This window comes from Phyllostomus hastatus, unplaced genomic scaffold, assembly GCF_019186645.2.
Source record: "Phyllostomus hastatus isolate PE091 unplaced genomic scaffold, TTU_PhHast_1.1 phas_contig_62, whole genome shotgun sequence".
In the NCBI taxonomy this organism is placed as follows: Eukaryota; Metazoa; Chordata; class Mammalia; order Chiroptera; family Phyllostomidae; genus Phyllostomus; species Phyllostomus hastatus.
Genome location: NW_025333921.1, coordinates 19,218,058 through 19,244,533, shown reverse-complemented (window position 1 = coordinate 19,244,533; position 26,476 = coordinate 19,218,058). Strand labels below are relative to the sequence as shown.

General features: G+C 40.5%; 1 long non-coding RNA gene and 1 other non-coding gene across 2 annotated transcripts in view; one reads left to right on the top strand and one right to left on the bottom strand.

Annotated features, from left to right (window-relative positions):
- The window catches only part of LOC123825177, a 74,865-nt gene extending 56,784 nt beyond the window's left edge, over positions 1–18,081 (top strand). Inside the window, exon 3 of the long non-coding RNA XR_006786854.1 lies at positions 17,987–18,081. This is a non-coding gene — a long non-coding RNA (uncharacterized LOC123825177). The remainder of the gene's footprint in view (positions 1–17,986) is intronic.
- Positions 18,082–20,683: 2,602 nt separating this feature from the next.
- LOC123825365 lies at positions 20,684–20,811 on the bottom strand. Its single transcript, XR_006786901.1, has one exon. It is a non-coding gene; the product is annotated as a small nucleolar RNA SNORA51 (small nucleolar RNA).
- Positions 20,812–26,476: the final 5,665 nt, after the last annotated feature.

The following is a 26,476-nucleotide window of genomic DNA, read 5'->3' as shown; positions in this document are numbered from 1 at the left end:
GGAAGCCAGACTGCCTCCACTTACCCTACACCCTGGTAATCAAAATGCTCACAGAACTGATTGAGCTTGGTCGAAAAATGAAAGAACAAATGAAAGATACCCAAGATGAAATAAAGCAAAATATTCAGGGAACCAACAGTGACAGGAAGGAAGCCAGGACTCAAATCCACAATTTGGAACAGAAGGAAGAAATAAACATCCAACCGGAACAAAATTAAGAAACAAGAATTCAAAAAAATGAGGAGAGGCTTTTGAATCTCTTTGACAACTTGGAACGTTCCAATATCCGAATTGTAGGGGTGCCAGAAGAAGAACACAGCAAGAAATTGAAAACTTATTTGAACAAATAATGAAGGAAAACTTCCCAATCTGGCAAAGGAAATAGACTTCCAGGAAGTCCAGAAAGCCCAGAGTCCCAAAGAAGTTGGACCCAAAAAGGAACACACCAAGGCACACACATCATTAAATTACCCAAGATTAAAGACAAAGAGAAAATCTAAAAAGCAGCAAGAGGAAAGGAAAGAGTTACCTACAAAGAAGTTCCCATAAGTCTATCAGCTGATTTCTCAAAAGAGACCTTGCAGGCAAGAAGCATCTGGGAAGAAGTATTCCAAGTCATGAAAGGCAAGGACCTACCTCCAAGATTGCTCTATCCAGCAAAGCTTTCATTTAGAATAGAAGGGCAGATAAAGTGCTTCCCAGATAAGGTCAAGTTAAAGAAGTTCATCATCACCAAGCCATTATTATATGAAATGTTAAAGGGACTTATCTAAGAAAAAGAAGATAAAAAATATGAACACTAAAATGACAACTATCAACAAATAAACCTAAGAAAAATAACAAAAGCAAAAACTAAGCAAACAACTAGAAAAGGAACAGAATCAGAGAAATGGATATCACATGGAGGATTTTCAGTGGGGAAGGGGCAGGAATGAAGGGGAAAAGGTACAGGGAAGAAGAAGCATAATTGGTAGGCATTAAATAGATGGGGAGAGGTAAAAAATGGTATAGGAAACAGAGAACTCAAGGAACTTATATGTACAACCCATGGACTGAACTAATGGGTGGAATGCTGGAGTGTTGGGGGTGCAGGGTGGAGGGGGGATAAAGGGAGAAAAATTGGGAAAGCTGTAATAGCATAATCAATAAAATATACTTAAAAAAAGAAAATATCACACAGAAAAAATATTCTCACTGACAATGGCAAACACATAATAAAAACAGAGGATCAACCAACACTAAAGTGAGTACAGAGGTTAAAAGGTAAAAGGAGGAAGATCATGTGTAATTACAACAGTAAGTTAAAGGATGCATACAAACAAGAAGTAAAAAAAAAGACAAAATATGAACATGGAGTGGATGACTAAAAATGATAGTAATTTTAGAATGTGTTCAAACTTAGGCAGTCATCAACTTAAAATAGACTGGTATAAAGATAGTTTTGTATATATTAAGCACATGGCAACCACAAATCAAAAATCTACAAAAGAAATAAGAAAAATAAACAGAGGGAATCCAAATGCAATGCTATAGAAAGCCATCTACAAGAGAAGAGAGCAAGAGAATAAAAAAGAAACAGAGAACTATAAAAACAATGAAACAATTTAAAAAATAACTACATATCTATCAATAATGACTTTAAATGTAAATGGATTAAATGCATCAATCAAAAGATGAATGGATAAAGAAGATGTGATACATATATACAACGGAACATTACTCAGCCATAAAAAAAAAATAGCCATTTGTGACAGCATGGGTGGACCTAGAGGGTATTATGCTAAATGAAGTGAATCAGACAGCAAAAGACAGTAAAATCATACCATATGATTTCACTTTTATATGGAATCTAAAGAGCAAAAAAAGCCAAGCAGAACAGAAACAGACTCATAGAGAACAAACTGGTGGTTATCAGGTGGGAATGGGGCTGGGGGGCTGAAAAAAGTGAAAGCATTAGGAAGTACATATTGGCAGTTCCCAAATAGTCATGGGGATATAAAGTATAGGGAATATAGTCGATAATACTGTAATAACCATGTATGGTGTTAGGTTGGTGCAAGACTTATCAGGGGGATCACTTTGCAAATTATACACAGGGTGGGGTAAAAGTAGGCTTACAGTTGTGAGTACACAAAATACAGTTTATTCTTCAATTATTATTTATTTTATTATTTTTCATACAGACAACTGTAAACCTACTTTTGCCCCACCTTGTAATTTTCTAACATTGTGTTATACATATGAAGCTAATTTAATACTGAATACCAAGTGTAATTAAAAACTTTTAAAATTAAAAAATAGATCAATCATTTATTTTTAGAAAAAGGTAAGTTGAAGTCCTAACCTCCAAGTACCTCAGAATGTGACCTTATTTGGAAATAGGATTTTTGCAGATGTAATTAGTTAAGCTCAGATCAAAGTGGAGTAAAGTGGGCCTTAATACAATATGACTCATGTTTTTATAAAAAGCTGATGTGAAGACACATGGAGAGCAACACATGATGACAGAGGCAGAGATCAGAATTATATTACTACAAGCCTAAGAACTCCAAGAATTGGCAGCTACCACCACAATCTAGAAGTGGCAAGGAAGGACTCTCTTCTGTACAGTTCAGAAGGAGCATGATTCTGTCAACATCTTGATTTTGGACTTCTAGCCTCCAGAATGTGAAACAATATATTTCTGTTGTTTTAAGTCACCCAGTTTGTGGTATTCGTATGGCAGTCCTGGGAAATTAATATAGTGTTCTTTGAAGCAAAAAGATTTTCAACTTTAATGAAATCTAATGCATTTACTTTTTCTTTTGCTGCTCATGCTTTTGGTATCATACTTAATAGTCCTTTACCAAATTCCAGTGTCATGAGGTTTACTCAATATTTCCTTCTAAAATTTGTTATTGATAGTTTTTTTTTAAAAATTCATTTATTTATTTTTAGAGAGAGGGAAAGGGAGGGAGAAACAGAGGGAGAGAAACATCAGTGTGTGGTTGCCTCTTGAGTGCAACCTACTGGGGACCTGGCCCACACCCTAGGCATGTGCCCTGACTGGGAATTGAACCAATGACCCTTTGGTTCACAGGCCAGCACTCAATCCACTGAGCCAGGGCTGTTACTGATATTTTTTACTCTTAGGTATTCATTTTGATTCATTTTGAGTTAATGTTTCTCTATGGTGTGAGGTAAGGACTCAACTTCATTCTTCACAGGTTGAACCAGAACCATTTGTTGAGAAGACTATTCTTTCCCCATTAGATGGTACATTAGAGTGATTGCTTTTTTTTTTTCTTTTTGCGGGGTGGGGCAGTATGTGAGCCAATTTTGCATTCCTGGTGGAAATTCAAAATCCTTTCTGTTGCAAGACTCTGTTTCCAATATTTGATGACAATTGTTTGGATCTATATTCAAAAGATACATTGGTTAACAATTTTTATTTTCTTGCGATGTCTTTGTCTGGTGTGGGTTTTGGGTAATACTGACCTCATAGAATGAGTTGGGGTATTTTCCCTCTTCAATTTTTTGGAAGGCTGTGTGAAAAATTTGGATTAATTTTTTTTTCAAATGTTTGGTCAATACACCAGTGAAATCTGGACCTGGGTTCTTATTGTGGAAAGTTTAAAAATTACTAATTTAATTTCTTTATCATTATAGGTCTATTCATATCCTCTATTCATCTTACATCAGTTTCAGTAGTTTTTCTTGCCTGGGAATCTCTCTGTCCTTTAATTCTAAATGATAGCATTGCTGAGTAGAGTAATCTTGGTTGTAGGTCCTTGCTTTTCATCTCTTTGAATATTTCTTATTACTCCCTTTGGCTTGCAAAGTTTCTGTTGAAAAATCAGCTGACGATCTTATGGGAGCTCCCTTATAGGTAACTAACTTCTTTTATCTTGCTTCTTTTAAGATTTTTTCTTTATCTTTAACCTTTGGCATTTTAAGTAGGATGGGTTTTAGTTCAACCTCTTTGAATTCATCTTGTTTGAGACTCTCTGCACTTCCTGGACATGTGTGTCTATTTCCTTCACCAGGTTAGGGAAATTTTCTGTCATTATTTTTTTTTCACATAGGTTTTTAATTCCTTGATCTCTCTCTTCTTTCAGCACCACATGATGCAAATGTGATATGCTTGAAGTTGTCACAGAAGCTTTTTATACTATACTCGTTCTTTTTGGATTCTTTTTTTCTTTTCTACTTGGATGTTTTCAGCTTCCTTATCTTCCAAATTTCATTTTATCCTCTGCTTCATCTACTCCATTGTTGATGCTCTGTAATGTATTCATTTTAGTGTATTTTTCACTTCTGACTGGTACTTTTTATGTTTTCTACCTGCATTTTTAAGTATATTTTATTGATTATGCTATTACAGTTGTTCCATTTTTTTCTCCCCTTTATCCCCCTGCTCCCTACACCATCCCCCAATCAAGCATCCCCCACCATAGTTCATGTCTATGGGTTGTACATATAAGTTCTTTGGCTTCTTTATTTCCCATACTATTCTTAACCTCTCCCTGTCTATTTTGTGCCTATCAGCTATGTTTCTTATTCCCTGTACCTTTTCCCCTATTCTCCTCCTCTCCCTCCCCACTGAAATCCTCCATGTGATTGCCACTATTTTGATTCTGTTGCTGTTATAGTTGTTTGCTTAGTTTTTGTTTTTTAGGTTCAGTTGTTGGTAGTTGTAAGTTTGTTGTCATTTTATTGTTCATAGTTTTGATCATCTTCTTTTTCTTGGATAAGTCCCTTTAACATTTCATATAATAAGGGCCTGGTGATGATCACTCCTTTAACTTGACCTTATCTGGGAAGCATTCTATCTGCCCTTCCATTCGAAATGATAGCTTTGCTAGATAGATTAATCTTGGATGTAGGTCTTTGCCTTTCATGACTTTGAATACTTCTTTGCAGCTCCTTCTTGCCTGCAAGGTTTTGTTTGTTTGTTTGTTTGTTTTTTAAGAAATCAGCTGCTAGTCTTATGGGCACTCCTTTGTAGGTAACTGTCTCCTTTTCTCTTGTTGCTTTTAAGATTCTCTCATCTTTAATCTTGGCTAACTTAATTATGATGTGTCTTAGTGTGTTACTCTTTGGGTCCAATATCTTTGGGACTCTGAGCTTCCTGGACTTCCTGGAATCCTATTTCCTTTGCCAGATTGGAAAGGTTCTCCTTCACTATTTTTTCAAATAAGTTTTACATTTCTTGCTTTTCATCTTCTACTTCTAGCACTCTCATGATTCGAATGTTGGTGCATTTAAAGTTGTCCCCGAGTTTCCTAAGCCTCTCCTCATTTTTCTGAATTCTTGTTTCCTCATTCTATTCCAGTTGGGTGTTTATTTCTTCCTTCTGCTTCAAATTGTTGATTTGAGTCCCAATTTCCTCCCCTTTACTGCTGGTTCCCGGCGCATTTTCCTTTATTTTACTTTGTATAGCTTTCATTTCTTCCTTCATTATATGACTGAGCTCAATCACTTCTGTGAGCATCCTGATTACCAGTGTTTTGAACTCTGCATCTGATACATTGGCTCTCTCCTTGTCACTTAGTTATTTTTCTGGAGTTTTTATCTTTTCTTTCATTTGAGCCATATTTCTTTGTCTTGGCACACCTATTACATGGTAAGGAGCAAAGCCTTAGGAGTTCGCTAGGCCAGGGCAATCCTCTTTGCTGCGTTGTGGCACTGTCTATGGGGGAGGGGTCAAAGAGGGAACAATGCCACTTGCTCTGCTCCTATCCCACTTTCCATCACTTCCCTCCACTTCCCTCACTCCCCACAAGCAGAGTGTGCCCTTTGAGGTGCTGAGTCATAGGTGGGTGGGTTCATGTATGTTTTAGGACCCTGTGGGTCTCTCCAAGGAACTCTCCTGAGGTTGGAAGTTTCTCCCACTGCCACAACCCCCACAGATTTTTTTTTAAGAGTCTGGGTTTTGAGTCTTTAGTTTCCTGTGCTGAAACCCTGGGTTTCATGGTCTCACTCCCCTATTATTCCTCCTGGCTTCTCTGCACGTGAATGTGGGATCCCCCACACTGTCTGCTAGTTGGCTGCCTTGCCCACTCTGGTCCTCCAGTTGCCTAGCCTTGCTGTGAGTCCTCTCCACCCCAGCTGCCTGTCTCCACCCCTCCTGCAATCTGGATGAATGTTTCTTTAACTCCCTGGTTGTTGGACTTCCATGCTAATGTTTTTCTGGCAGTTCCAGTTGTTCTTTGTTTTTAAATTGGTTGCTATCCTTCTTTCGGTTTGTGAGGAAGCAAAGCATTTCTCCTCATGCCTCCATCTTGGCCAGAACTCCATCTACCTTCATTTTTATGTTTCCTACCTCCTTGTTGAGAACTTCAGTTGTCACTAAGTTCCTCTACTCTTCCCCTAAGTTCACTGAGGATCTTTATAAACAGTGCTTTGAACTCTGCATCTAGTAGATTGATTGTCTCCATTTGGTTTAGTTTTTTTTTTCTGGAATTTTGTTCTGTTGGACATGTTATTTGTCTCCCCATTTTGGTAGCCTCCCTGTGTTGGTTTCCATGAATTATGTAGAGCTGCTATATCTCCCAAGCTAGGTAGAGTGACCTTATGTAGTAGGTAAATTGTAGGGTCTAGTCACACAGGCTTCCTGATCACACAAGCTGGGCAGTCCAGGTGCCGCCCCCCATGTGGGCTGTGTACACTCTTCTGTGGTAATTGAGCCTCTAGTGCTTTTGGCATGTCAGTGAGAGGAATCTAACCCCAGGCCAATTGGCTACAAGGACTGACTGCAACCACCATGAAGGATCAGCTATGCAGAGTCCAACCCCACAGAGCAGAATTTGTTTCAACGGGGCTCTGGTGCCTGCTGAGTCCTCCCCTGGAGAGGTGGTTCCCTTGTGGAGCCACCTTGTGGAGGTGGTTCTGTGGTTCTCTGACATGGTCTGAAGCTGTCCACCAAATGTGCTGGTTATGGGGCCTCCAGAAGGTACAGACCAAGGTTAGCCACCACCTGTGCCATACCAGGGGCCGCCCAGCATGAGTTACGAATTGATTTGTGGATGGCTGCTACTTGTGCTGGGCTTGGAAGTGCCCAGGGGAGGCCAAGCTGTTAACCAAGGCCAGCTGCTTGCTAGTGCTAGGCCTGGGGACATTTAGTGAGAGGTACACTGCATGCCAATGCCAGATGCTGCTTGTTTGGGAGATTTTTTTAAAGTCTGAAGCATGAGCCATGACAGGCCATTTGTATGGAAAAACCACTAGAAAGAGCTTGGTTTGAGCTCACAAGTTGAGTGGGCCAGGTTGATGGAGACTCAGATATGGTGTTCTCCTGTCAACTGTCAGGAAAGGGCCCAGAAAAGAAACAATGGCCTCTGCCAGCACTTCTCTCTTGGAGAAAGCTTCCCTTCTAGCTTTTACCTGGATGTCAGAAAACTCAGTTCTTCCCTATACATCCCTGGTGCTTTAGTGCTGGAGCTCAGGAGTGATTCCAAGTAGTTCCATGTATTGGCCCTTTAAGAGGAATGCCTGGGACTCTGTCTCATTCAGCCACAATCCACAGTTTTTTACAGCCCAGAAGTTAGAAGGACTTCTCTTCCTGGGCTGCAGAAACTGGGGCGGGGCAGGTACCCCTTGCTTCTAAGGGAAGGACTTCTGCATTTGAGATATTCCACCTAATTTTTATCTGCCACATGGCGGTGTGGGACCAGCCTGTTCCATGTCTCCAACTCTCTACTAGTGTGGATGTGGCTTCTTCTTTATATTATTGGTTGTAGAAGTTCTGTTTAGCTAGATTTCAGGCAGTTCTGAATAATGGTTGTTTTGTAGTTTAGTTGTAATTTTGATGTGGCTGTGGGACATTTCAAGTATTGCATTTAGGCTAAGACACCATCTTGACTGGAACCACCTCTAATTTCCCTTGTGATTTATCTTTTGGCTCACAGTTTTTTAGGAATATGTTATTTTCCATGTATTTGTAAAATTTTAAACTTTCTGTCATTAGTTTCTAATTGCCTTCTATTGTGGTAAGAGAAAATACTTTCCATAATTTCAATTCTTTAACATTTATTGAGGTTTGTTTTATGTCCCAGCATATGGTTTGTATCAGAGAATGTTTCATGTGAATTTGAAAAGAATATATATTCTGCTGTTTGAGTGGGGAGTTTCTTAAATGTCTGTTAGCCCTATTTGGTTTATAGTGTTTGTTGTTCAGTGCTTCTGTTTTATTGTTGACCCTCTACCTACTTGTTCTATCCATTATTTTAAGTGGAATGTTAAAGTTCTTGACTATTATTGTTGTCTATCTATCCCTTCAACTGTGCTTAATGTATGCAGGTACTCTGGTTTCAGGTACATACATGTTTATAATTGTTAAGTCTTCCTAATGGACTGGCCCTTTTATCACTATAAAATGGCCCTGGCCAGGTATCTCAGTTGGTTAGAGCATCACCCTGATATGCCAAGAGTGTAGGTTCAACCCCCAGTCAGGGCACATACAAGATTCAACCAGTGAATGCATAATCAATTTGTATCTTTGAATATAAAGCATCTCTTGTTGTCAGCAGAGTGGATCTTGTTTTTTTGTGTTTTTGTTTTTGTTTTTTTTGTCCAGCATGGCCATCTCTGTCTTTTGATCATATCTTTAATATTATATAGATACAGTTGGATTTATGCCTACTATTTTATTTTGTTTTATATATATTTTACATCTTTTTCTGCTCTTTCTCCTTTACTGCTTTATTTTGCACTGAGTGAATATTTTCTAGCACAACACTTTAATTAATAATTTTATATCTATATATTAACTACTCTTTTAGTTGTTTTCTTGGTGGTTGCTCTAGTATCCACCATATACATCTTAAGATATCAGAATGCAGTCAAATTTATTCTAACCTAATTCTAAATAGAAAAGTTGCCTTTATACAGTTTTACTCCCTCTTTATTGTGCTATTATTGTTATTATATATTACATATACAAGGTCTGTCTGGAAAAAGTTCAGTCATTGTTAATACAACGAGAATGGTTTGTGTGACATCAATGTAACATAGCAGCCAAGGACAGTGGATGGGAATGCGAATGCATGAACAATGATGACTTCACTGTACTAGTCAGGGCGGGGACAGTAGATGCCCTTGAGTCAGTATGTGTACTGTGTGGCTGTTGCATTAAAAATAACTGAGTGATAGTTTGATTCCCAGTCAGGGTAGATTCCTGGGTTGCAGGCCAGCTCCCCAGTGGGGGCCACATGAGAGGCAACCACACATTGATGTTTTTCTTCCTCTCTTTCTCTCTCCCTACCCCTCTCTCTAAAAATAAAATAAAGTCTTTAAAAAAAAACTGAGTGAACAGAGCAACAAATCTGCATCAAATTTTGCATTAAGCTTGAACATTCCTCTGCGGAAACTATTCAGATGATTCAAAAGGCTGCAGTTATGATCAACCAGTGATTGGTAGCTTCATCACAATAACACATCTACTCATGCATCATATTTTGTGCAGAGTTTTTTTGCAAAACATCAAATCACCCAAGTGACTCAGCCCCTCTATGGCCCAGATTTGGTGCCCTGCAACTTCTGGCTTTTCCCAAAACTAAAATCACCTTTGAAAGGGAAGAGATTTCAGACCATTGATGAGATTCAGGAAAATATGACAGGGCAGCTAGTGGTGATTGGGAGAACTGTGAGGTCCCAAGGTGCCTACTTTGAAGGGGACTGAGGCGTCATTGTGCTGTGCATGATGTTTCTTGTATCTCTTATCTTCTTCAATAAATGTCTCTATTTTTCATATTACATGGCTGCATACCTTCTAGACAGACCTCATATGTTTATATATTCATATGTTTATATATTATATATATATTTATATGTCTATATAAGTTACAAATCCAACAATAAATTGTTATAATAATTATTGACATATTTGTATGTTTTTTTAAGAAGCAAAGAGAAGAGCAAGTATGTATTTTTAGTTTGTTATTTACCAGTTCTGGCTCTCTTCATTTGTTCTTTTGTTCATTTTTCATTTGGATTCAAGGTACCATCCTTACTCTAATACAGCTTTGTTTCCACTCACCTCCTTTGTACTATTATTGTTGAATATATTAACATTCTATATGTTATATACTCAACAATAAAATCAAGGCATATTATTTTATACAAATGCTTTTTTTTCAGTTTTATTTTGTATTAGTTTCAGGTGTACAACTTAGTGGTCAGAAAATCATACTCTTCACAAAGTTCTCCCCTTGATATTTCCAGTACCCAACTGGCACTATGCATAGTTATTGGAATATTATTGACTATATCCCCTATGCTTCACTTTACATCCCCATGACTGTTTTGTAACTGCCAATTTGTACTTAATCCTTTCACCTCTTTTACTGAGTCCCCCAACAACCCTGCCCTCTGGCAATGACCAGTCTGCTCTCTGTGTTATGAGTCTAGTTCAATTTTGTTTGCTCATTTATTTTATTCTTTGGATTCTACATCTGAGTGAAATCATATGGCATTTGTTTCTTTCTGATTGACATATTTCACTGAGCATAAACCTACTAGGTCCAACCATGCTGTCACAAATGGTACGAGTTCCTTCTTTTAATGGCCAAGTAATACTCCATTGCATATATGTACCACAACTTTTTACCCTCTCATCTACTGATGGGCACTTGGGTTACTTCCAGATCTGGGCTATTCTAAATAATGCTGCAATGAACATGGGATACATATATTATATTGAATTAGTGTTTGAGGTTTCTTTAAATAAATGAAATCACTGGGTCATAAGGCAGTTCCATTTTTAAAAAGACTTTATTTATTTTGAGAGAGAGAGAGAGGACGGAAGAGAGAAAGAGAAGGAGAGAAACATCAATGTGTGGTTACCTCTCATGCACCCCCTACTGGGGACCTGGCCTGTACCCCAGGCATGTGCCCTGATTGGGAATCAAAGTGGCAACCCTTTGGTTCACCAGCTGGCACTCAACTCAATAAGCCACACCAACCAGGGTAAAGCAGTTTCATTTTTAATTTTTTTGAGGTAACTCCATATTGTTTTCCATAGTGGCTGCACCAATCTGCATTTCCACCAACAGTACACAAGGGTTCCCTTTTCTCCATATCCCTGCCAACAGTTGTTGTTTGTTAACTTATAGATGATAGCCATTCTAGCAGGTATGAGGTAATATCTCATTGTGGTTTAAATTTGCATTTTTTCTGATGATTATTGGTATTGAGCATCTTTTCATATGTCTACTGACCATCTGTATGTTCTCTTTGGAAAAGTGTTTATTCAGGTGTTTTGCCCATTTTTAATTGAATTGTTTGCTTTTTTTGTCATTGAGCAATATGATGACTTTAAAAATTTTAGATATTAATCCCTTATCAGATGTATCATTGGTGAATATGTTCTCTCATTTAGTACATTGTCTTTTCATTTTTTGATTTCCTTTGCTGTACAAAAACGTTTTAGTTTAAAGTAATCCCATTTGTGTTTTTTTTTCTTTTGTTTCCCTTGTCTGAGGAAATATATCAGAAAAAAAATATTGCTATGAAAAATGTCAGATTTTATGGCCTATGTTTTCTTCTAGGATCCTTATGGTTTTGACTCTAACATTAAGTTTTTAAAGCATTTTGAGCTTATTCTGGTATAATTTCATAATTTTTCATGTATCTGTCCAGTTTTCCAAGCACCATTTATTAAATAGACCATCTTTACCCCACTGTATGTCCTTGCCTCCTTTGTCAAATATTAATTAACCATATAGGCATAGGTTTATTTCTGGGTTATTTTGTTCAATTGATCTACATGTCTGTTTTTATGCCATTACCATGCTGTTTTGATAACTGTCATCTTGTAGTATAGTTTCACACCAGGTAGTGTGATACCTACAACTTTGTTTTTTCTCAACATTCCTTAGGCTATTCAAAGATTTTTGTGGTTCTATATAAATTTTTGGATTATTTTTTCTAGTCTGTGAAAAACACCATTGGTATTTTGGTAGGAATTGTATTGAATCTATACATTGCTTTGGGTAGTATGGACATATTAATAATGTCACTTCTTTCTATACATGGACACAGTACAGTATATGCTTCCATTTATTTGTACATTCTTTGATTTCTTTCTTCAGTGCTTTGTAATTTTTTGAATACATGTCTTTTACCTCCTTGGATAAACTTACTTGTAGAGTTGTTGTTTTTTTTTAATGCTATTGTAAATGGAATTGTTTTCTTAGTTTCCTTTTCTGATAGTTTATTTCTGTTGTATAAAAATAAAACCAATTTCTGAATATTAATTTTGTATCCTGCTACTTTACTGATTTATATGTTCTAATAGTTTTTTGTGGAGTCTTTAGGGTTCTCTATATATACTATCATGTCATTTACAAAATAATGGCAATTTTACTACTTCCTTTACAGTTTGGATTCCTTTTATTTCTTCTTGTCTGATTGCTGTGGCTAGGACTTCCAGTACTATGTTGAATAAAAGTGGAAAAGTGGACATCCCTGTTTTGTTACTGATCTTAAGGGAAACACTCTTGTTTTTTCCCTGTTGAGTAGAAAATTAGGTGAGAATTTGTCATATATAGTCTTTATTGAGGTATCTTCCCTCTATTTCTACTTTGCTGAGAATTTTTATCACAAAAGCATGCTGGACTTTGTCAAATGCTTTCTCTGCACCTATTGTTATAATCATTTGGTTTTTACCCTTTATTTTATGTGGTGTATCACGATAATTGATTTGTTGGTATTGTACCAACCTTGCATCCCAGGAAGAAATTCTGCTTAGTCATGATGTATGATGTTTTTAATGTATTTCTGCATTCAGCTTGCTAATATTTTGTTAAGAATTTTTACATGTATGTTCATCAGTGATATTGACCTATAATCTTTCTTTGGAAGTGTCTCTATCTGGTTTTAGAATTAAAATAATGATGGCCTTGTAAGATGAGCTTGCTAGTCTTCTCTCCCCTTGAAATTTTTTTGGAATAGTTTGAGAAGGATAGGTATTAGTTCTTTTTTAAGTGACTAGTAAAATTCACCTGTAAAGTCATCTGGTCCAGGACTTTTGTTGTGATTTTTTTATTACTGCTTTGATTTAATTAGTTGTAATTTGTCTGTTCAGATGTTTTGTTTCTTCCTGATTCAGCCTTGGAAGACTGTGTTTCTAGATATTTATCCATTTTTTTCCAGATTGTTTAATTTGTTGGCATATAGTGTATTTTGCTGTGTATAATGCACACCCACATTTTGTGCACATTATACACGCGATTATTTACCCGTTATTATACCCATGATATATAATCATTATACCCATGTATAATGTGCATCCTTATTTTTCCCGCAAAAATTTGGGCAAGAAAAGGGTGCACTATACACAGCAAAATATAGTAGTTGTTTGTGATAATTTCTTGGAATCTTTGGTACTTGTCAGTTGATACTTTTCTTTCATTTCTGATTTTATTTATTTTGGTCCTCTCTTTTTTCTTGATGAGTCTGGTTAAAGATTTGTCAATTTCATTTATCTTTTTAACAAACCAGCTTCTGGTCTCATTGACCTTTTGTATATTTGTTTAGTCTCTATGTCATTTATTTCCATTCTAACCATAATTATTTCCTTCTTTCCACTCAGTTTGTGCTTTGTTGTTCTCTTTTTAATTCCTTTAGGTGTAAGTTTAATTGTTTGAGATTTTTCTTGTTTCTTGAGGTAGATCTGTATTGCTTTGAACTTCTCTCTTTGGAATGTTTTTGCTGTGTCCCATAGATTTTGGGTTGTTTTGTGTTCATTTTCATTTGTCTCAAGGTAACTTTTGATATCTTCTTTGATCTCATTGTTAACCCATTTGTTGCTTAAAAACATGTTATTTAGCCTCCATGTCTTTGTGTGTTTTTCAGGCTTTGTCTTCTTTTTTGCAATTAATTTCTAGTTTCATGTCATTATGGTCAGAAAGGATGCTTCACATGATTTAATTCTTCTTAAATTTATTGAGATGTTTTGTGTCCTCACATGTAGTCTATCCTGGAAAATGTTCTATGTGCACTTGAAAAGAATGTATATTCTGCTGTTTGGGGGTAAAAGGCTCTGAGAATATCAATTAAATCCATCTACTCTAGTGTGTCACTTAAAGCTGCTGTTTCCTTGTTGATCTTATGTCTTGAAGATCTACCTATTCACTGATGTCAATGAAGTGTTAAAATCCCCTACTGTGACTACATGATGTTCAATCTCTTTGTGTCCTTCAATATTTACTTTATTTATTTAGGTGTTCCTATGATGGGTGCATAAATGTTCACAAGGGTTATATCCTCCTGTTGGATCAATCCTTTTATCATTATGTAGTGTCCTTCTGTGTCTCTTACTGTATAGCCTTATTTTGAAGTCCATTTTGTGTGATATAAATATTGCTATCCCAGCTTTTTTATTGTTTCCACTGAATGAATTATCTTTTTCTCTCCCTTTACTTTCGTCTGTGTGTATCTTTCATTCTGAGGTCGGTCTCTTGTGTGAAGTGAGATACATACAATAATGTATCTTGTTTTTATGGGTCTTGTTTTCTTATACATTCAGCTACCCTATGTCTTTTGATTGCAGGATTTAATCCACTTATATTTAAAGTGCTTATTAATAGGTACATATTTATTGGCATTTTATTCTTTATAACTATGTTCCTCTCTTTTTAAACATTTTTAAAACTAAATAAACATTATTTATTTTTTAGAGAGAGGGGAAAGGAGAAAGAGAGGGAGAGAAACATCAATGTGTGGTTGCTTCTTGCATGTCCCCCACTGGGGACCTGGCTCTCAACCCAGGCATGTGCCCTGACTGGGGATGAAACCAGGGACCCTTTGGTTTACAGTCCAGCACTCAATTCACTGAGCCACACCAGACATGGCTTCTTTTTTCCCCTTCTTCCTAAAGATGACCTTTTAACATACTGGTTTGGTAGTAATAAACTCGCTTAGCCTTTTCTTTTCTGGGAATTTTTTTTTAATTTCTCCTTTGATTCTAAATGATAGCCTTGCTAGGTAGGGTAGTTTTGGTTGTAGACCCTTGCTTTTCATCCCTTCTGGCCTAAAAAATTTCTGTTGGGAAATCAGTTGATAGGCTTATGCAACACCCCCACCCTGGCCCCCATAGGTAAGTAACTACTTTTCTTGCTGCTTTTATGATTCTGTCTTTAACCTTTGGCATTTTAATTATAACATATCTTGGTGTGAGCCTCTTTGGTTTTATCTTGTTTGAGACTGGGCACTTCTTGGACCTGTGTGTCTTTTTCTTTTACCAGGTTAGGAAAGTTTTCTTCCATTATTTCTTCAAATAGGTTATCAATCCCTTGCTTTCTCTCTTTTGCTTCTCATACACCAATGATGTGGATGTTGTTGCATTTCAGGTTGTCTCAGAAGTGTCTTAGACTAGCCTCAATTTTTAAAATTCTTCTTTGCTTTTGCTTCTGCCTCTCTGATTGGGTGTTTTCTGCTACTTTGTCAATTGCTGTTGATTCTCTGCTTTATTTAACCTGCTGTTGATTTCTTCTAGTACATTCTTCATTTCAGATATTGTATTTTCATTTCTACCTGGCTCTCTTTATGGTTTATATATCTTATTTTATGTTTTCTCTCACTTTGTTGAGATTCTCATTAAGTTCCTGGAGCATCCTTATAACCATTGTTTTAAATGCTGTATCCGGTGGATTGCTTGCCTCCCATATCATTTAGTTGTTTTTCTGAGATTTCTCCTTTTCTTTTATTTGGGGCATGTTTCTTTGTCTCCCTATTTTGGCTCCTTCTCTGTATTTGTTTTTGTGTATTAGGTAGATCTTCTATGCCTTGGTATGGTGGCCTTAAATAGTAGGTGTCTATAGGACTCAGTCGTGCAGTCTCCTGATCACCTGAGCTGGGTGCTCCAGAAATGTCCCTTCTGTGGGTTATTTGAGATAATGTCTCCTGTTGTAGTTGAGACTTGATTGCTGGTGGCCTTTAGCACAACTCTTTCAGTGACTGAGCTTAAAAGGCAGTTAATAGGTGAGTGTGGATCTCAGGGAGCCTTGGGCCTTTTGCTGACCTGTCCCCAGGCTCAGTCCTGGTGGAAACCAGAGTCTTGGTGCACAACTAGGCCCCTCTCATGCACACCCAGGCCCAGTAGAGGCAGCCACAAACTGTGGATCACTTTGTAGCTCCAAACAGTAGCCCAGGGCTGGTCACAGGCAGCACCTGACATCACCAGGCCTGGATTCCCTCCCAGGTTGTCCCAAAACCAACACACCCAGTGGTTTAGACCATTGAGATCATGAGTCAATTAGCTCCACAAGCAGTATACACAAAGGAAAATCCTGACAGACACCAAACCTTTTTCTGGAGTCTGCCCCTGCATACCACCTCATACATTGTATGAGGTCAATCCCAATATTTTAAGTACCTGCCCAGCACCATACATGGTTATTACAATGTTATTGACTATATTCCCTATACTGTGCTTTACATCCCTGTGACTATTTTGTAACTACCAATTTGTACTTCTCAATCCTTTCCTCTTTTTCACTCAGCCCCTTAACCCCCTCCCATCTTGCAACCATCAGTCTACTCTCTGTATCTATGAGTCTGTTTCTGTTGTTTGTTCACTTCTTTTGCTCTTTAGAGTCTATATATGAGTGAAATCATATGGTATTTTTCCTTCTGTGTTTGTAAAGTCTATTAATTTCCAAAGATTTCTTTTTTTAATGTATTTTTTAAATGAGTGTTCTTTTTTCATAAAGATTTTATTTATTTATTTTCAGAGAGAAGGGAAGAGAAGGGGGAAGAAAGGGAAACATCAGTGTGTGGTTGCCTTTCACACACCCCCTACTGGGGACCTGGCTCGCAACCCAGGCATGTGCCCTGACTGGGAATTGAACTGCAACCCCTTGGTTTGCAGGCCTGCACTCAATCCACTGAGCTACACCAGCCAGGGCTAAATTTTTAAATAAATAAATGAATAAAGAAACATAATCGGCCCTTGATGAGGCACCACTGGCTTGCAGAGGCCTAGGGTACTGTACTTGTGTGAGGTACCCAGGTAGACTGGCATCCCTGTGGGCAGTGACTTTCCTTTTCTTGGCAGCCTGCAGCCTGCCCAAGCCTGGGTCTGTGCAGGTGGTGTGGTCTGCCTGACTACATGATCGGCAGCCAATTCCTTGCCCATCTACCTGTGATACAATAAGTCAAGGGGCCTGGCTCTGGCCTGTGTAGCTCAGTTGGTTGGAGCATCACCCATACACTGAAAGGTTGTAGGTTCAATTCCCAGTCAGGGCACATACCCAGGCAGTGTGTTCGATCCCCAGTCAGGGAACCTATGAGAGGCAACTGATCTATGTTTTTCTATTACATCAATGTTTCCAAAGCAATGAAAAAAAAAAAAGTCCCCAGGTGAGGATTAAAAAAAGAAGTCAGGGGCCTGCAAAGACCATCTGAGCTTTGGACCAGGCCCTCCATTGTTGGTATTATGGCCACTGACCCATCCCTGAATGTCAGGCTGGCTGGTGAATACAGCAGGAACTAATCCTGAAGAAGCTCACAAACCTACACATGTACGATCTTGTACACTTTCTGCCCTTCAGCCTAGAGTATTCCTGCATCTAGACTACCACAGTCTCTCCAAGAGCCCCAGAGGGACTGAGCTGGAGTCACAGCAGAATCTGTAGCCCAGGGATACAGTCCTGGCTCCAAAATATCTGCCATTCAATTTCTCAGTGTTCCTGTTCATTGATCATAGAGATGGGGCAACTCAATGAATGACCTGTTTTTCCTAGAAATCCCCTGCTTTGGCCACTGCTCCCCTGAAGGTCCAGGAAGATCAGAGAAGACTACAGAAGACTTTGGGGCCTCCACTGTGCCCCAGCCACCATCACACACACACTCTCCTTCCCTAGCCACTGCTCACATGCCTGTCCCAGAAGAGGCCACATAGAAACTGCAGGGACAGACTGGGAAATGGCCTGTCACACTCCAAGACCAAAAAGCCTTCTATCTCTTTCTCTAATTGGTCTTTTCCTCTGGTCTTCCTCCAAAGATCCTAAGCCTGGGAGGCAGTATGACCCACAAAAAGAGCAAGGGCTTGGAGACGGCACAGCTTCCCCACTTAAAAGCTGTGTGACCTTCAGAAAGTAAGTACTCCTTTCAGCCTCGGTTTTCTCATCTGTCAAAAGGGAACAAAAAATCCACCTTAGGAATTGCTATGAGGATTACATAATAAATGGTGGCTGTTAATTCCCAGGGCATGGTTGCTGAGCCACACTTCCCTCTGGTGCTCTGTGTGTAGGGTGACTACACATTCCAATTTGCCGAAGACAGACTCAGTTGATGCCTATTGTCCTGGCACATTTATTGTTCCTTTTCATTCTCAGAAGTGCCCACTTTGGACAACAAAATACATGGTCAGCCTATCTGTATCTCTCTCTATTCCCAACTCAAGTCCTGCCTGTGTAAGAGGCCATGTTTTAGTTTGTAGTTAGTATAATTTTCATACTCTTCTCTCTGAGCCTCAGGTTTTATTTTTTTAATGGGCATAGCAATGCCTATCTTGAAGAACTGGTAGGAGAGTTACATGAGATAAGGTATGCAAAGCTCACATCTGGCACAGGCCTGGTGCCAAGTAAACATGAGTTCCCTTATATGGCCTTCTCTCCCAGGTTCCCATCATGCCAATTTCTCCCCAAGAGAGGAGCTCCATAGTTCAATTTTCACCCTACCAAGAGTACAATTTTTATTTTTTTAAGATTTTGTTTATTCATTTCTAGACAGAGGGGAGGGAGAGAGAAAGAGAAGAGAAACATTGATGTGTGAGAGAAACATCTCCATCGGTTGCCTCTCACACACCCCAACCAGGAACCTGGCCCACAACTCAGGCATGTGCCCTGACCAGGAATTGAACTGGTGACAGGCTGGTGTCCAATCTACTGAGACACACCAGCCAGGGCAAGAGTACAATTTTTAGAAGTTCCAAGGTGACATGAGCTCCTAAGCCATGATTTCTTTGGAGAACAAGATATGATTTTCACCCCACCCTCAATGTGAACCCTTCAGACTTTACCTACTTTGCCCAAGCAAACGAAGGTACCTATGAACTCTACACTCTCTTCCAGGAATCCAGAGGCCCAAAAGGAAGTCTGCAGGGTCTCCAATCCCCAGGGACTTGCTATGTGGGCTAGCAGGCCAAAGGTAACCACATACTCTCAGCAGATAAAATCACCATGAGACCAAGTCATTGCAGCAAGGGGATGACATTCCCAGATTACACCTCGATTATCAGCATGTTCTCCAAAGGCCCTAAAGCTCAAATGCACCACCTGCCTCTTGCCCTCACACTTTCCTACTCCCAACATTCCTTTGTTATGAGATAGCAGTTCTGGCCGGATCCTGCCCCTTGCCTTGCCCTAGATGGTACCAAACCTGTCTTGAATATTGTAGAATAATTGGTTCCATCAGGAAGGTTCCAGGGTAAACAACCTGTCAGTCACTAGGATCTGACTCCAGGGTTCTTTATACAGAGGTAGATGCATGACATTTCAGATTTTTATGCTTCCCTAGAAAATATGTATGAAAGAAACTTCAGGAAGAAAAAGGTAATGAAGCAGCCACTAAATTGGGACTGAAAAACCAGGTATCTGGTCGTAGTGGTAGTGGTTAATGTGTGTTGTATTGTGTGTGGTAGTAGTGGTATGTATTGTGTATGGTGGTGGTTGTGTGGTGGTCATGTGCAGTGTGTACTGGTGGTGTGTGTGTGATGATGGTGGTTGTGTGGTGGTGCTGGTGCTTAGTGTTCTATGTCGTATGTGGTGGTGGTGGTGGTGGTGGTAGTGTGTGGCATGTGATATGTTGTGTCGTATGTGGCAGTAGTATGTGGTGATGGTGTGTAGTGTGTGGCATGGTGTGTGTGTGGTCGTGGCATGTGTGGTGGTAGTGGCAGTGGTATGTGTGGTGATGGTATGTGGTAGTGGTGGTGGTGTATGGTAGCGAGTGGCATATTGTATGTGGTGGTGGTGGTGATGGTGTATGGTATTGCATGGCATGTTGTATATGATGCTGGTGCTATGTGTGGCATGTGGTGGTAGTGAGTGTGTGCTGGTGATGGTGATGTATGGTATGTGTTGATGGTGTGTGGTATGTGGTAGAAGGGTGTTTCAGGAGGTAAATGCTAGTGAATTGGGGAGATCTAGTTCTGGGGCAGCAGCAACCTCTTTGGTAGCTGTAGGGCAGAAAGAGAAAGGGTGACCCTGATATTCCCATGTGTAAAATGGAATTAAATATCCTAGTTGAGTCTATCATGATGCTGTTGAGTTAGAGGGGCAAAATAAGATCAAGAAAACTCTTTGCAGTACACAGAATGCATGACACATATATATAACCTGAATATAATCTGGGGCTCCCTATGGCTTAGTACTGCACAGATCATGCTAAAGAAGCACATGCTGGTAAAGGTACCTAAAAGGAACCCCAATCTTTTTTTAAAGATTTTTAATTTTAAGAAAGATTTTATTTATTTATTTTTTAGAGGGGAAGGGAGAGAGAACGAGAGGGAGAGAAACATCAACGTGCAGTTGCCTCTCACGCACCCCGCACTGGGGACCTAGCCCTCAACACAGGCATGTGCCTGGACTGGGAATTGAACCAGTGACCCCTTGCTTTGTAGGTCCACACTCAATCCACTGAGCCACACCAGCCAGGCCGATTTTTTAAAATGTATTTATTTTAAGTAAAAAATTTTTTTCCATGTCCCCCCATTCACAATACAGACCAGGCAAAGGCCCTGGGCTGAGGTGTATATGGGGTTTACTCTGCCCCCTCCTTCTGCACAGGCAGTGTAAGAGCACAGCCTGTGGTAAGCACCAGGAGGCCCAATTTTTATTTATTTTTAGAGAGAGGGAGAGAAACATGAATGTGTGGTTGCCTCTCATGTACCCCCGCCGCCACCAGGGGCCTGGCCTGCAACCCAGGCATGTGCTGTGACTGGGAATCGAACCAGTGACCCTTTAGTTTCCATGCCGGCACTCAATCCACTCAACCACACTAGCCAGGGCAGGAACCCCAATCTTTACGTGGGTCTCTTGAAGAACATTGAAGTGTGTCCAACTCACAACCTCAGCAACATTCACTGAAAATCCCTTTATCCCCATCCCCATTTTCTTGTACCTCTTACCAGCTCTGAGACTCTACAAGCCCATCCCAGCTGTAGCCCAACTCCTGGCCACCAAATGGCTCTCCTGCCACCCTCTGCATGCAGGCCTCTCTCAGCACTTTGAGTTAATGGAGTCTCTTCTTCTAGCTTTAATTTCTCTCTCCCTTTACCCATTACCTGATTTGCCACAGCAAAAAAGACTCTGGGACCAACCCCAAAGTAGGGCTCTTTTCCTCTTTCCTCCCATCTACTCAGTTGCATACCTCCTTTGGCTTTTTCTAACTCTACACTGCAAAATGTCCAAGAACCATGAGGGCAGACTGAACAATCCTGAGAGAAAAAACTGGTAAGCAAAGCACAATATTTTTTAGAGGGTGGCACTGGAGACTTAATCATCTTGCCAAACACATACACAATTCTCATGAAGTTGCCCCTCCTCCACTGTCCACAAGGACTGGTCTTACATCATGCTGATTTTCTTTCACACTGTCACTCACTTCTGCACTCTCTCCTTCTCCACACCCACAGATGTGGCCAAGGCCTCAGCATAGCCTGGCCTCCTGGTTAAGCATCTGGCTTTCTCACTGACTCCAGCTTCTCAATTTTCCAACCTGTCCTACAAATTTCACAGCTGACCTTTACCACACTCGGCAGGCACGCTTCCCTAGTCCATGGAGTCAAGTTCGCACTTGGGCACCTACATCGAGCACGTGGCAGCATCTCTGCACTCTCCCTATCTGCTTCAGCTGCACTGGGCCTCCAGGAAGCACCCACCTGAGTTCTGACACCTCCAAAAGGCCACCCTAACTGCCTCTCAATTCTGAACCACAGCACTTAAAGTTTGTACCATACGATCTCACTTCTCATTTTCTCTTTTGATTATTTTAAAACTTTGAGTCTTCTTCCCGTAAGCCATAAACTCTTTGAGATTAGGCACTTCAAAGGCATTGTAAGAAGCATGCAGAGGTCCTCAAAGCCATTTTCCTCTCATGACAAGAAAAACAGACCTGTGTCTACTCCAAGGACCTTGATGGAAAACTCCAGGTCTCCTTGCTGAGTCATTTTTAAGAACTTCTGAATAACAGGGAAGGAGCCCTTTTTTAAAAGCATGTATTCAATTGCTTTTGCAGTAGATAATTTATTTAGCTGGCTCAAAACTTAAAATGAAGTCAGCCAGTTCCCCTGCTGAGTGGGAAACAATGCCTGGTTTCTTGTTTATTTTTCAATAGGTATTTGATGCATGTGTTAAGCCGAGGTGAACATATTCTTTTCTCCCTTATTTTTTTATACACAGCTAGTATGCAATACTCATTTTCTGCATCTTACATTTTCTTTTAACCAATGTATTTCAGACATCATCCAGTACAAGCACCTGGGGAGCTTCCCCACACTTTGCTTTGTGAACTTGTAGAGTTACAGTGTAGGAATGACCCTAATTTATTTAAGCAATCTGCAGCTGTTAAATAGTGAGGGCGTCTCCAGTCTTTTACTACCATTGACAATGCTGCAGTGAATAGCCTGGCTGAAATATGAGGTCCGTCTGGAGAAAGTCCAGCCATTGTCTATAATGAGAACACTTTGCATGACATCAATGTAATCTGAAAGCCAAGGAGAGGGGACTAGAATGTGCATGTGTGAACAATGATGACTTCACTGTACTAGTCACTGGGAATGGTAGACACTGTCGAGTAAGCATGTGTACTGTGTGGCCATCACATTCAAAATGACCGAGCTAGCAGAGCAACAAATCTGCATCAAATTTTGTGTTAAGCTTGAACATTCCTCTGCAGAAACTATTCGGATGATTCAGAACACCGCAGCAATGGGCAACTGGTGATTGGCAGCTTCATAATGACAATGTGTCCTCTCATTCATCACATCTTGTATAGAGTTTTTTTGAGGAACATCATATCCCTCACGTGATTCAGCTCCCCTACAGCCCAGATTTGGTGCTGTGACTTCTGGCTTTTCCTAAAACTAAAATCACCTGAAAGGGAAGAGATTTCAGACCATTGATAAGATTCAGGAAAATATGACAGGGCAGCGGACAGTGACTGGAAGAACTGTGTGAGGTCCCAAGGTGCCAGCTCTGAAGGGGACTGAGGCATCATCATCCTGTGTACAATGTTTCTTGTATCTTTTACCTTCTTCAATAAATGTCTCTATTTTTCATAGTTCATGGCTGGCTACATTCTGGATGGACCTCATATAATGTCATATATGTTGAGTGTCTCTGTGGGACAAATCCTAGAATTTCTAGGTAAGGTAATATGTGATTTTGAAACATATTTTTGGGTTGCTCTCCAAAGAGCAAAATGTGAAGGTGCACATTCTCCACACTCTTGCTATCTAATAGGTGAAACTTTCATTTCAGTGTAATTTGATTTGCACTGCTCTCTTTATCAATGTAGTTCAGTAGCTGTTTATGGGCAAGGGTGTGTGTCAGTGTGCACTGTTTTTATCCTCTACTCACTTTTCTAATCAATGTATCAGAGTTCTTTATGTATTAGGGGATTAGATCTTTGTTCTATGAACTACAGATAATTTCCCCAGATAGTTTGTTTGTCTTTTGACTTTGCCTTTGGGCTATTGCTAGGCAAAATTACTTTTCTATAGCCAACTTTACCAGCCTTTGCTTTTATGGCTCCTAGGTTATGTGTGTCTTGCTCAGAAAGGAACAGGACTGACTGCCCTCCCCTCCAGCTCCCTACACACCTTTTAAAATTTTGTCAGTATAAGAAGCTTGGAATGACTTACTAGGTTTAGTGAGGAAGGAACAGGGCAAATCTTCCCCTCCAGCAGATTCCAGTTTTAGGGGGACACAGAGTAAACTCACTATTGCAATACTGTGTTGTAATAAATGAGAAGGGGCACATGGGCACCAGCCTGAGTTGGCCAGAGAAGGCTTTCCAAAGGAGGTGGCCTCTAGGCACATTGGAGGCATAAATAGGAGTTAGCCAGATGAAGAATGACCTTCCAGCAAGTGCAAAGGCAAGAAGCAACAAGACTCTGTCAAGGTTGTCCAGTCTGGCAAAGGACACAGAGCCCTGCAGGGGTGGTGTGTGGTAAGAGGTGGAGCTAGATAGGAAGGCAAGGTCCTGATAACAGAGGGCCAAGTGTGTCCTGCCCAGGAGTCAGGGCCTTACCGAGGCAGTGGCGAAGCGGCAGAGGGACACATCAGCCTATGGAGGAAGAACTAACAGTTCAGTGTGGAGGCTACGCCCTGGCTCAGAGGTTTCTTGTGATAGCAGCAGCCCTAGCAGCCTACAGGCTCCAGAGGCCAAACAAGAGTACAAATTTCAGACCCACAAGTTCTGTCCTGTCAAACTCCCAGAATTCTACAAAAATCATCAGGGAAGCCCTGGCCCAGTGGCTCAGTTGGTTGGATCATCATCCCATACACCAAAAGGTTGCAGACTCGATCCCCAGTCAGGACACATACCTGAGTTGTGGGTTTGATCCCTAGTCTCTCCAAAATCAAATAAAAATATCCTCAGGTGAGAATAGAAAAAGACAATCATTAGGGAAGCTAGCGTCTTCTCTAAGAAAGATTTCTGCCCAATGACAACTTCGAGAGCTTTAACTCAGAAGGGAAGCCATGTTTATCACTCCCATCTCAGCGCCCCTCCAGCAGATAGGGCCAGGTTAATGCAACACAGGCTCTTGGCATAGCTCAGAGAACTGGGCCCTTCAGCCCTAGCCAAAGACCCCCATGCAAAATGGGCAAAAGAGCTGCAGGATTGCCACAATGGCATGGCAGACCCCAAGCAATGGGGTCTCCAGCTGGCCCACATCCAAGGGAATATCTCTTTCCTTCCAGCTAACAAGGTTCAATCAGCTCTGAGTAGCCGGAGCTGTTTTCAGAGGTATCAGGGAAACTTAATAAATTTCTCTGCTCCCATGACCTTTCATCAAAACAGGTATTTTGTAGCAGGACTCTCAGGCAACTGTCTTCCCCAAAGTGTCCAGCACAAAGGCCGTTCCACAATAAGCACTCAGTAAATAAATGGTAGCAGTTGCTGTTAAAACTGGGAAGCCGGCCCTGGCTGGTGTAGCTCAGTGGATTGAGCGCAGGCCTGTGAACCAAAGCTTCACCGGTTTGATTCCCAGTCAGGGCACATGCCTGGGTTGCAGGCCAGGTCCCCAGTATGGGGTGTGCTAGAGGCAACCACACATTGATGTTTCACTCCCTTTCTTCCTCCCTTCCCCATCTCCTAAAATAAATAAATAAAATCTTTAAAAACACACACAAAAAACTGGAAAGTCTCACCATTCGTTAGCAGGGTGCCGAGGGAAAGGAAGGGCCATGTGGACAGGAGGAGGTATGTTCATTTAAGTGCAACTCTGAGACTGTCTCTGGATTCCAATTACCCATGCTTTCCTCATACCCCGACCTCCAAACCAGTCAAAGAGGCTGGTTCTTAAAGCTGCCATTTTAGTTTTATCTCCTTCAGTGCTCTAAGGCAGTTTTATCCCAAAGGGTCACTTGATTAAGTCAAGCGATATAGAAGTAAAGGCTCTTAGAAGCTGCTGGAGGCTTTGATTCTAGCCAGCAGGCTTCCCGGTGCCCCTTGAAAGCACCTCGACCCTCAGTGTCTAAAGGCATGCATGGGATCCTACTCACCCCTGGCCGGGAATGCAGGAGGGCAGGAAGCCAGCCCTAATCTCAGCTCCAAATAGGCGGACAAGCACCTTCCCAGTGCAGCCACCAAACAGCAATTAGGTCAAAGGCAGAATGCAGAGGGCTAAGCATGCGTGTAGGAGTCTGCTTTCCCACCCATGTGTGTGCTGTGGGGGGAGGCAGGGAGGCAGAGACACTAAGGCCCCATCTCAGGTGGAGAAAAAGTGATGAGGACACCAAGAATCAAGGAGCCTAAGATCCAGGGCAGGTTCCAACTCTGCTGGCCATGTGCCTGTCACTTGCACAACGGGCCACGTCTGTTCAGGGTCGGGATTTTATTTTTCCCAAAATGAGATAGTCTACTTCAGTAAATGTTAAGGACACTCACTAGTATGTATACATATCTAGCTTTAACTTCCATTTATTTGACATTTAGTATGTAGGAGACACTCAGTGGGGTGGTTATTCTGCACAAATTATCTGATTTGATCCTCTCAACCACTCCATGAGGGTAGGACAATACAGATGAGGAGAGTGAGGCTCAGAAAGGCTGAGACCTGAGTCAAGGCCCCACTGCTAGTATGTGGCAGGGCTGGGATTTAAACGAGGGGCTGTCCTACTTCAGAGCCCTTTTGTCCTTAACTACTGTATGACACGGGGGCCTAAGAAGCACCAGTCAGGAGTCAGCCCAGACCTATCCCCACCCACACTTACCAACACCCTGATCTCTGAGACCACAGATAAGCTGTGAAGGAAGGACAGAG